Source organism: Micropterus dolomieu, linkage group LG11 (assembly GCF_021292245.1).
Source record: "Micropterus dolomieu isolate WLL.071019.BEF.003 ecotype Adirondacks linkage group LG11, ASM2129224v1, whole genome shotgun sequence".
Lineage (NCBI taxonomy): Eukaryota > Metazoa > Chordata > Actinopteri > Centrarchiformes > Centrarchidae > Micropterus > Micropterus dolomieu.
In genome coordinates this window covers 3,216,111-3,228,437 of record NC_060160.1, presented here as the reverse complement: position 1 = coordinate 3,228,437, position 12,327 = coordinate 3,216,111, and the positions used below count along the sequence as shown (strand labels likewise).

The 12,327-nt window shown below is 40.8% G+C and overlaps 1 long non-coding RNA gene across 6 annotated transcripts in view; it reads right to left on the bottom strand.

Annotated features, from left to right (window-relative positions):
- The window catches only part of LOC123979117, a 9,215-nt gene extending 3,623 nt beyond the window's left edge, over positions 1-5,592 (bottom strand). For 4 of the 6 annotated variants that reach the window (XR_006827148.1, XR_006827146.1, XR_006827151.1 and 1 more), the window contains exons 1-2: positions 5,466-5,592; positions 3,656-3,779 (exon numbers count right to left, since the gene is read on the bottom strand). This is a non-coding gene — a long non-coding RNA (uncharacterized LOC123979117). Of the gene's footprint in view, positions 1-3,655; positions 3,780-4,148; positions 4,229-4,411; positions 4,590-5,465 lie in introns of all 6 variants that reach the window. The other 2 variants (XR_006827147.1, XR_006827150.1) reach the window with 2 other exon arrangements.
- Positions 5,593-12,327: the final 6,735 nt, after the last annotated feature.

Here is a 12,327-nt window from a genome sequence, read left to right as displayed (position 1 = left end):
GCGTCACATATACACGCTTTGACAAAACCGTGGCTATTGTATGCAAAACATCGATTTTGCGTGTGTATGATACGTTGCAGTTTGCTATTGCATATCAACGCAAAGGAGGCTAGCCGGTCGACATGCATATATTTACTGACTTTACTGGTTTAGGCGCACACTTCTGTGACGGTTAAGGTTAAGGTAAGTTGCCTCGGGGGACCGTCAACGCCTTAAACACACACTTCGCTAGCTAGTTAGCGACCCGAAGTGCTACTAGCATTTCCAGACTCCTTCCTCTCTTATATCTTCTTTTAACCCAAATCCCCCCCCCCCCCCCCCCCCCCCCCCCCCCCCCATGGCTTGTGTTTGCTCAGGTGAGCTAGTGTCAAGTTTCAATACCTCTGTTTAGAAACAAACACCACTTAGGTCACAGACAAGTCAAAGTGAGAATACAAAGACTCAGTGTGGTGTCTGCTTTCTATCAGACAAACACAATGTATATTTAATGAACTGCAATCCAGTTATAAGGTAATTAATACAATTGAATGTGGGATTGTGTGACAGGTTCTTATTCATGTTTAGTGTAATAAAAATAACAGTTCGGAAACACAAACTGATTTTGAAGTCAGGAAAAACGATCGTGCTAATCAGCTACTTAATAAGATTTCATAAAAATGTGCTTTGTTGTTTGATTTGTAGTTTTACAGGTGACAGGTGTGTAGGAAGCAACCGTGTAATCACTCACAGGTTTCTAAATAGATGCTTGACGGGATGAAGATGAAAACATTTTGGAAATTTACATTATTTCGAGAAAGTTAGAGCATTTTGGGAAAGTGAGAAGACCTCTGAAAAGCGAGGACATATTTGGAAAGCAGGTTCCTTTTTGGAGAGAGAGGACAATCTTTCTGGTCGTCCGTTGAGGACATTTTGGAAAGGCGAGGATAGTTTTTGGACAAGCAACATCTGTGGACAGCGAAGACATTTGGGAAAAGAAACGTTTTGCAAAATGAGATCAACTTATCTGGTCCTGAGACAAGTGGGGACATTTTGCCTGGGACTCCTTTTCTGGACATTTGGGGATAGTGAGGATACATCGGAAGCCTTTTTGGGAAAGCGGGGATGTTTTTGCAAAGTGAGGACATTTTTGAAAAAAGGTTAAACTGGTTTTATCCGCCGCCATTATGAAAACACAAACATGTTAAACGCAGCTTCGGGAGGTCACATTGAAATGCACAAAAATTATGCAAGTACAAGCATTTTAAGACAATTGTAAGAAACAACTCCTTTAACATCATAAATGTGAATCCTAATAAGTCGTCTCTTCTTCTTCTGTGGTGTTCGGGGCAGTCCGCTGTATTTACACCACAGTGGAAATGAAATTATCTCTGCTGGAACAGAGCTTGATTAAGAGAAGTATTACAAAAAAAACCCCCAAAACTGAATGATGAGTATTTTCAGGACGGGCTGATCTAAATACTCTCAGCTTCAGGTTTGCAGGTTCCAGGCGTTTACACACAATTCCTTTATTTTCTGTACGTCAATCATCGTCATTTTTAATAAATGATTAGTTGAGAAAAGAAAAACACTGTGATTCTGAGGAGGGATCTCCTCTCTCCAGGAAGCGAGCAGCGGCCTGATTGCGGAGCGGCTATGGCCCCTCGCTGTCGACGGCCGTCATCGGCTGAATGCCAGTAATCATTTGTCTGATTTGATGCGAGGAGGAATGAAGCGAGCCGTCTTGATTAATGCTGATTTGGATAGATGGATGGACCTCCACCCCACCCCCACCACACCACCAGTATCACCAGCACCGAACCGCCCTGAGGAGACGATGGCCTGCTGGAATATTATTACACATCGACGCCCTCCAATCAGCTAATGGCTGGTTATCACACAGGAAGGTGGATGATTGTCAGATATCGGACCTCCTCGCTGAGAAGGAAGGCCGTAACCTGAACACACAGCCGGTGTGTTTGGATCCAAACAGCCAGAAAACACCAGGAAACAAGAGAAAACTCTGCAGACGCTGCTGCTCTCTGACAGACCTGCAGATATACAGTGGTTACCAAGGAGGTGCATTAATTATTCCTTCGATCAGAAGGATTCAAAACAAACCTGGAGGGCTGACTGTCCAAGCTAAATATTTGAAGAGACAAACCTCCGATTGAATTTAAGAATTTGAGCCAAACACTCTTTGAATGTGAGTAAAAAGCTCCTCTTGCAGACCCAGAGGAGGTTGTGGTCAGTGGTGGGAATCAGCATAGGTTTGGTACCGCTGCAATGTGTCACAACTGTGTCCCTTTAGTGCTACCTAGTCATGCAGATTGTTTTGAGACGTCTGTTTCTGAGATATTTGCCTCTAAAACCCAAAACAATGAAGAGGATTATTGAAAAATGTGTCAATGTTTCACAGAACAAACTACTATTGAGCTCCAATTGTCTATCTTTTCATATGCAGAGCATGTCACCTATTTTCTGATCTTAATATTTGGCTTGTTTTGCCTTTTCTTGTTTTATTAGTATTGTGTGATATTAAATTGTTGTTTTTGTTTGTGGAGCTCAGAAGACCTGCAAACACTTTGTGGAAGCTGAAGGGAAACCACAGAAACATTAAAGAAAGCCTGGGGGCTGTGAACGGTTTTCTTTGTGACAAATTTCTTAAGTTGACAACTGAGATAAGTGTGTGTAACAGTTTGATTTTGTGTGTTTCTGCTATAATTTGATATATTTCTCATGACTTTAACACCAGTACACCACTGCTGCTTAGATTTAAGTAAGATTAAATCTTATATATGCCATTTTCTTGCTTTTATTGTGCGGTTTTCCAGGAGTATCTTTTGCCTCACAGCTTTAGAATGTACAATTTTTCAACTCCCTAACAACATATATTTACTTTGCAAAATTAAGTTTAAGTTTTAAGTTAACTTTTATTCTTTTCAAATTGTTGGTTGGAAATCTGGTGATGGACCTCACTACTCAAAAGCATGATCCACTCACTTATCACCATTATGCATGATAAAATGGCAATAACTGGTTCTAAACTGCAGAAATTCAGGCGCAAGGATTGGCGAATTTTCCCCACATTGAATCCTGTTTAATTTCCATTTAGTCATTCAGGGCAGAAAGAAATAAAAATATCACAATTATTTTTACGTGTCGTACTACAAACTGTGACTCTGTCAATGTGTTTGGTATTAACTCTTCTTCCTCTTCAGAAAATACAGATTCCCATAAACCTACTGCCCATGTTGGATCAAATCAGTGCAGGTTTTGTTGGCGTTTGTCACATCTCTCACTCACATGATATCCATCGGTCTGCCTGAGCCTCCGTCAGCTGTCAGCGATGTGCTCCGCAGAGCGAAATAAACGCCTTCATTTTTTATTCAGGAAACAACTTTGATGAAATTTGCTTTACCCAGTGGTGCTTGAATCAAAGTGCAAATCAGGGACACTGAGAACAGGCTGCAGGTCGGTGATGGAGATGATGGAAAAGACATCTGATCAAGAAAAATCAAAGTGTGGCTGCCTCGCCTCTCAGAAGCAGGAGAATAAATTCATCCTGGCTCCTGATGATGATGATCTAAAAATATCTTTTTAGTACAGAATAACCTGCATGTTTGGCAGAAGGCCTCCATCAGTGTTTCATGACAAACATACAATAGATTTTAAATACCTTTTTTAAAAACTTCTGTCCATCTGGTTCTGGCAGATTTGACGATTGTAGGCATCTCAATTCCTCCAAAAACTCAAAATTAACTCGCTGAAACTCGGGCTCCATCAGACACGGATTTACGATCCTGTGGAGGAAACAGAAACTTCAGCACACGTCCCCACATAATTTAATGAAAGAAGAGATTTTATCCTTTTTCACTTCATGTTAATTAAGATGGTGTGGTTTCACATGTGAATGTGGTTTATATTATCTGGTCAGCTGGTCTTTTTGCCTTCAGTAAGTCTAATAAAAGAGTCCGAGATGTGGCCTAAAACAAGGCTGCATCTCTAACCCCAAATTATAAAATACAGCAAGATCTGGCTTCAGTTGCGAAAAATAAACACAGTCCTTTGTTGCAGTAGCATACACAATGTCACCTGTAGTGACAATATAAAGATGTTATTTCCCCCCAAAAGAACATGCAAAGGAGAGGGGTTTTTTTTATGTCCTGAACCTGCAAAGCTTCGTGTCAGGCTGCAACAAGCTCCAGCAATCACAGGGTAGAGTTGGCTCGATGTTGCCTGAGAGACAAAACTCAGGGAAAAAATACACACAGCTTACAATAATAATGCAGGGCAGGCTACAGTATAGTGTAATGTTTCTTATTTAGACGTATAGAATAGTGTAAAGGCATTGTAACCAAGCATCCTGGGTTCACCTCACTGTATGAACTTAATAAGGAAACAATAAACGTGCGTAACATATTAGGTCTGGTACCAATGCATATGGCAGCCTTTAGCGTCATAGTTCAATGCACTGGTGGAAGCCCTTTAGTCTCATTATTCAACACTAAAAGTGGGCCTATTATAAATAACAGAAAAGTTTGAATAAGGAGGTGGTCAGGGTGAATATGGTCAGAAGCCGGACTTTCACCCAGGAGGCCGGTGTTCGTTTCCTGTGTGAAACAAAAAGTTGTTAAGTAACGTGGTTATTTTAAGGTCCTTGAGCACACGATCATAAAGGTGCACTAAAAAAAAATAAATTAGGCTGATGGGTCCAGTAGTATGGGAGATTAGCTGCAGACAGATAAACACACATGACCAAACGCCTGGCAGAGGGAATTATCACTAATTAAGGCTCCTCTGTAGTAACAGAGCTAAAGACATCTTTTCAGTTTATATTGTTTGACGTGTCCTGATGAGCTCACCTCTACTGTGTACCTATTCCATAGGACATACTTATAGACCACACTCTGTACTATCATTGTCATGGTTAAGTGTTTTAGTAGCAAGTAGGCCTATGCAAAAATAAAATCTATAGACAACAAAATGTCCAAATATATAATACTTTGTTTTCTGGTATGTTCCTGAAGCTGTTTCACCCCCATCCACAATTACTTACAGCTGTGAGAAGCTTCTCCTATAAATGACATTTATATAGAACTAATTAGCAGGAGCAAATATAGAAACAGTTGCTCCTCCCGTGAGGCTCCACTATCAGTTCAGGCACAAACACTCGTCTGTCAAACATAAACTGCACTCACGATACTATTAATCTCACATTTTCAAAATAGGGATGTTGTTCTCTATGTGCTGCTAAGCTAGCACCACTCTCTCCTTTGTAGCCCAGGACCTCTGAGACTTAGCATGTTAGCTTAGCTGAACATGCTAACTTTGCTAACAACAGAACATTCCTGGTTATTTCAGTATTCACACTGACATAAACCACATCGTTAATGAAAGATCGAACTACCAATACAATTATTACTCACATTAAAATGTATTTATTGATGCACTCATTGATTGTCCGTTAATTATTCAGTTTCATTTACCTAGAAGTTTGTTGCAGGTGCTCCCAGGTGAAGGTACAGGCTGTCAAACAGGAAGTGGGAGAATCCAACTGGCTTTAGAGGAAGGGGAACCTGGGGAACCTGGGGAACCAGCACCAAGAACCTCAAACAACATACACTCAGTCGTCACTTTACAGTAAACCTGCTTGCATCATAAAGGTTTATGGCTGAGCAGATGTATTGGATTAAACACTATGTTGGTGAGTAACGTTTTGTTTCAAAGCTGGATTTTTAGTTAGTTGTGTTCCAAATATCAACAGGACTTTGAATCAGATTTTCCTTCTTCTTGAGCAGAAGATCCTGTTTCACTTTGGCTCTCTGTGGTCACATTTCCATCCACATTTAGTGCAACTTTCCCCAGAAAATCTGCAAAAGTCAGAAAGAAAAATAATTACTTGGTGTTTCCATCCTCTACTGTTATATAAATTATTAACAGTTGTCATCTCCAGTCGCTGCCATTAAACCATCGCAGAAGAAAAAGATCAAAACGAGGTGATCGCGCCATTAAAAGAGCTCCAGTCAAAGCTCTAACAACGGAAAACCGTGTGGAGAACATGATGGAAATTAGATATCTGTTAGTTTCATGTGTTAATGTGAGGAAGGTTGCAGCCTCCTCGTCGCTCCACACAAATCTGATGTTTTCAGCTCTTCTTCTTTTATTCATGAAGTCTAAACTAAGTTTTCCACCTCAGCTAAGCTTCTTTTATTTTTTCATTTCTGCAGTTTTTTTATTAGAAAATTGAAACAGCAACTAAGGTGGGGCTTGGAAAACAGATTCACAAGTACGCAAGACTCTTCCACATTTCATTTCATTTGATTTAGTTTTAACTTCACAGTTAAGGAAATACCACAAATAACATTTTTAAGACCCTGAAAACTGTGTGATTAGAAACTGAAAATAAATCATCATCTAGTTCCCTCTCAGTGCATTTACTTTAAAGCCGAAGCCGTCCAGCGTGAGGGCGGCTGGAGGACCCGACTGAACCTGCCGCAGTCAGCTCCAATCAGCTGCCGGCAGACGGTTGTCAAAGCAACGGATTGAAAAGGTGTTTGATGTGGGGAAACACAACAGTAATGCTGCCCTCGCTTACCGAACTGACCAATCATCTGCTGCCCCCACTGCTGACATGTGACAGCGCTTAGCCCCGCCCGCCTCAACCACAAGCCCATCTAACTGTCTCGAGGCTGTTTAATCTGTGTGTGTGTTTGACCAAAGGAAAGTGAGGAGAGAGAGAGACAGGAAACAGACAGACCGCATGAAAACAAGATGGAGGAGTTGAAGCATGTGTCATGTTAACAGGAGGAGGTCTTGTCTCTCTCTCTCTCTCAGTAGCTCTGGGTTTTAACTTCCTCGGCATTCAACCCTCTTTAGCTTTCATATGAATTTTAACAAGAGCTATGCTAGCAGTGCTGTGAGGCTACAGAGGCAGAGGTATGTCGCTTGCTGGGTAAAAGTTTTAACTGTTGGTGGCGCTACATGGAAAATCAGAGGATCACTAAAGTCACGTAATCTATGAGAAGCTGCACACAGTACTGTAATTCGAGGTACTTGCACTTTACTCGAGTATTTCCATCTTATACAATGTTATACTTCTGCTTCCCCACATCTCAGAGGCAAATATTGTACTTTTTTACTCCACTACATTTGTCTGACAGTTTAAATTACTTTTCAGATTACAGTTCATCTCCTTCCTGTCCAGTGAAAACCATGTGCCTCCATATGGGGTGATGTTAATGTTTGTGATCAAGTCTTCCTCTATTGCCTGAGAAAATCTTCCTCCTTCTTATGATAAATAGACTTTTTAAGCCCCTCTTGAACAGCGTTGTTTATCTGAGCTCATGGAAAGTTGACCACGAGATCAAACAGTCGCTGAATTGATGTCTCATTTGCATATGTTTTTTGGTGTCACCTCTCACACTCTTTTCATTTACACATGCAACTAAAGCAATCTGTGTTAAAACATATGGGCGACATCACATTTAATTATCTACAAAATATTCTGCAGAAAGACTTCACTGCTTCTCTGCAGAGAGAGAAAACGTAATAAATAAAATGTAAAATATTGTTTTTGTGCTTTAAAAATATTGAAAGCAGCACTCAGTTTAATTACGGTCTAATTTCCACCAATCACGGTCTAATTGAGTGAGAATGGGAGGCTGGTGGAGTTTTAATGTCGGTGTTGTTGTTCTTCAGACACTTTTCAAAGTTTAAATTTGCTTCTGAAATTACTTTTCAACATACTTTTCAATTAAGGCTGAGAAACACTGAAACATTCTGACATCAGCTGTGAAATACAATTTCCCCAGAGGGATCATCGTCTCATCATCTCGTCCCCGAAATAGAACAAAACCAGAAAAACATTTCAACTACAAACTACACAAGTATTTGACATTTATTCTCACAGAAGAGAGTCTGCATTTGTTTTTCTGTTGAGACAGTATAAAGAATACACAGTTTACTTAAAACAATATTAACACGGCATACTGCCTGAATGTGTTTGTATTTTTGTATTTATTGTAATTTTGTTTGATCACTTTAAAGTCTGAGCAATTGTTCCATCTATTGCTAGTGAAATCTGTATTTGCTTGTAATGTTGAAGATGAAATAAGTGAAGCTTATTCTAATGTGGAATTTATCAGAAGTTCCCAAAAACAACATCACATTTTTCAAATTATCTTCAGCAGTGTTTCTTAATTCTGGTACTTCCGTCAGTACACTTACATGCAGTACACTGTGCACTTACTTGCTTAGTGTGTTCATTTCGACAGGGTAGTATGTCTCAAATCAAACACTGCGGTTGTGCACTAAGAAGAAATAATGATCGCAAGATCGCATGCAGAGCTCCAGCCAGGTTTTATCATTCACAACAAAAGCTCATAATCCGGTTTATTGCAAAGGAATTTGGTTTGGTATATTGATGCATAAATAAAAATTATATAAAATAAAAGCAATAAAAAGCAAGTACTGTAACCTGTAACTGTCAGCTAACAATGTAATGTCTTGATTATTTTTATTTTTTTTAACTTGTCCTGCCCAGCAGCTTGGTATAGATTTTGAGGAGATGGATACCATATTGTGGCTCACAGATGTTACTTTAACAAGAGAGTATTAATATACTCCTTTGTCTGTTTTATTATTTATTTAAATTGATTTGTTACCGGGCCCGACAGGGGACAGACATGGGGATGGGGGACGCAAACACCACACAAACATACAGCACAAAGAAAGGACAACACCTGCAAGAGAACGGGGATGGGGGGCTTGGGGCGGGGAAAAACAAACAACAAACAAACAAACAAAAACAACAAAAAAACAAAGAGATAACCAGTCGAACAGCAGCAATAAACAGCTGACACAGGAAGACAACTGAGAGAGAAGTCAAAACAGTCAAGCAAAATAAATAAACAACACAGCACAGCCATGAGACCTGGAATCACAACAATTAATTTAAATAAGTAACTGAAAGAAAAGCATCAAGAATAATTCTACCATAGAGAACCTAAATATGTTTATGTGTGTGTCTATATGTCAGACTGTGTGTGTCTGTGTGCATGTGGGTGAATGTGTCTGTATGTTTGTGTGTGCGTGTGTGTGTGCGCATAAGCCTGTTACAGAATGTAGTTGTTAGTGAGAGTGGGACGCCACAACCACGCCGCGCCGCACCGACCACAGCCACAGGCAGGCAAGAACCCCAGTAGCCAATAGGAGTGGAAGACAAAAACTGACTGCTGCTATGTGGCTAAGATGGCGGCCGTAAGGGTAAGAAGTGTGCAGCGTTACCCACGCAACTTTTTGACTGTTATGAGTGCACCATCCGGGTACTCATAGTGCACTGCATTTAGCCCTAGTTCTCAGTGTGAACGCACTCATGCACTCAAAATAGTAAGTGGAGCCTGCTCATGAGGTACGCCCACAGGTGAGCTCGTCCCAGGCTCATGTTTAGAAATAGTTAAAAAATACAGAGAAACAGTTCCAGGACAATAATCGAGGTCAATTGAACTGAGGTCAAGTAGACGTAGTAGCTACATACCATAAAATCAGGCCAGTAAAAGGGACAGGCATCTAATTGAGTTTTGCGGTAGCCTCCTCAAAATATTTTACCAAAATTTTTTAACCAAAAACACAACATTGTGTCTGCCCTCAGTCCTTCTCTCAGTGCAAAGCCACACCAACGGTTATCGGGGTTTGTCCTCACCGTCCATCACTTTCGTTTTCAAAAGGCTTTATTGGCATTACTGCATACAACACGACACTGCACATATTTTTTTAGAAAAACTATACCATCATAACAAACAAACTGTTCTCAGTGGAGCTTTCTGCATGGACGTTCATGTATATGTAAAAGTCCTGCACTTTAGCTTTAAACAGGCATATCAAGCAACAAGCAACCAGAGTGTGTGTTACGTAAATCACTTGACACAAGCACCATGACATTAAACACATGGTTAACGTTGTGGAACCACAGCAGTTTGGGTAGGTTGATGCAACAAAACTTGTTCACACATTGTGGTTTGGGTTAAAGTAAGTAAGTCACGTGATGTAGCCTAAATCACGTGACAGAAGTCAGCAATGCCATTTAACTTAAAACTCTGAATAATTCAACATTTACTTGGTTTCACATGGGACTCAAACATCATTCAACCGTGTGAAGGTTTGACCCATCCAACCACCACCTTACGCCGACTTTCTTGCTATTTATAATACATCACCTGACTTGGTTTTTGGTATTCAGGCCAAATAATCAGGCCAACAACGTACTTAAACACTGGAGAATGTGAACTGACCCTTGAACAATCATAAAATCATCTGACCTCCTTGACGAAAATAAATCTCCTGACTCATTCAAATGGGTTTCTATACAACTGTAGAACTGTAACTGCACATGTAGACGTGTGACATCATTGAAATGTCAAAGCGTAGTAAAGTGAGCCGAGGCCGTGGACGGCGTCTGATCTGGGAGCAGTCGGTCCCGTTAATTCTCCTCCACGCTGGCTGTGTTTGCACCTCTCCTCTCAGATCACCTCCTCTTCTCCATCTTCTCATCGTTTCTCTCTGTAAAAGGTCACATCCAATCGTTTCAGTCTTTTCTCTTCTAAATGATTTTTTTTTCACCTCAACACCGTCTGAAACGAGCATCCGAGAACAGGAAGAGGAAAAAATCTCCTGAATATCTCAGTAAAGTAATGTGACGTTCAAGTAACCCAGGGTAAAGTAGGGAGTGTGGAGTTCATTTGGTCTTTGTAGTCTGGGTTTGTTTTAAATGTTTAACCACGACCATTGTCTTCTCCTCAACAGTCCAAATACAAAATCTGTTCTTAATGATCAGGATGAGAACTGAGCCAATAAATCCATTCACTAAGGAAATGCGGATGAAAGCTTTTTCTTGATGTAAGATTTATTTGTCAACTGCAAAGTTTCGCTCCTTTAAGAGATTTTCACGAACTCCATTTTTGATATTTTTTGGTATTTGTCGGCAGTAACCGTTAAATGTATTTACGATCATACATACACCTCTCTGGTAGATGTCATTGTCACTCCTGAGCTGGATTAGAAATAAATCCACGCTCACATTCGCAGCAGTGCAGCATGTAATCTAGTGTTACTCTCTTTTATATCCGCCTCACTCTCCTACAGGCGCATCAGAGCTGGTTAAGCTACTGCTAATGCTAACCCAACATTTCCCACTGCTGTTGCTTCAAATTAAAACCATTCATGGATAAAATCGGTCTCTCCTCCTGGTTCCCGGGCAGTGAAGGAACGTTGCTTGTATGTTTACATTCTGGTACAATACACACAGGCATGATGGTGGTACATTATGACAGGCGTTAGCTTCAGTAACATTAGCTTCAGAGAAATCGTTATGAAGTCACATACCCGACTTTTGGGTTTGTGGTCTTATACTTCAAACGTTTTACGACAAACTGCGACTTTCTTGACTTGCAAAACTATATTTCAAATTCACAAATGTCACATTTGTATTTTCAAATGGGATCAAAAAATGTATTGTCTCTTGACTTCTGTACATATAAAGGTCCCATGGTGGTCCACTGGAAGGGGAGGGGCTTGAACTCTGGTTAAACTGTTAAGCACAACTGTATTTGTGGTTTCCTGATATTAACAGAAACTTGGATCAGAAACGACAATTTTCGGCAGCCAAGGTACAAGTAGAAAACATAATCCCCCCCCCACCCAAAAAAAAACATTGTTACGCTAATGAAACCAAGTTGGATATGAAGGTAATTCGCAGGAGAAAAGGTTATATTAGCTTTCTAATTTAGCAGCAAGTATCTCTGATTGGTTGAGGGAGTGGAGTCACCCTGAGAGATGGAGAGACAAAGAGTGGGTTAATTCCCTCAGTGAAGGCCGGAGCTGCATGAGGAACCAATCTGAGAGCTATTATCTTCCCTTCTCTCATCAAATTGGAAGCAGGTCTGATTTGGCCTTAATCGAGCTAATCTCCCCCGCTGCTCCTTCACAAAACTGGCTGCAGCTCAAATCATTTCCCTGCCTGGGGAAGAATATTGGTCATTTTCTTTTAGCACCAGGACTCTTATTAAGAGCGATCTCTAATTTTCTCTCTGTCTCAGTGAGGGGGTTCATGGGAAGAGGAGGAGGAGGAGGAGGAAGAGGAGGAGGAGGAGGAGGAGGAGGAAGGGGGCCGGGCGTTAACACGTGATTACAGTTACCTAGACGACGGTCCGGCGGTGGCCCCGGGATCATGGCCGGGCGGGGTGATGGAGAGCAGAGAGAGAGCTGAAATTGCATTCCATTAGTGCTAATACGGAGACATTAAGTGTCTGTCTGAAGCACGGCCGCTAACGACTGCGGTCACTAATTCATCCA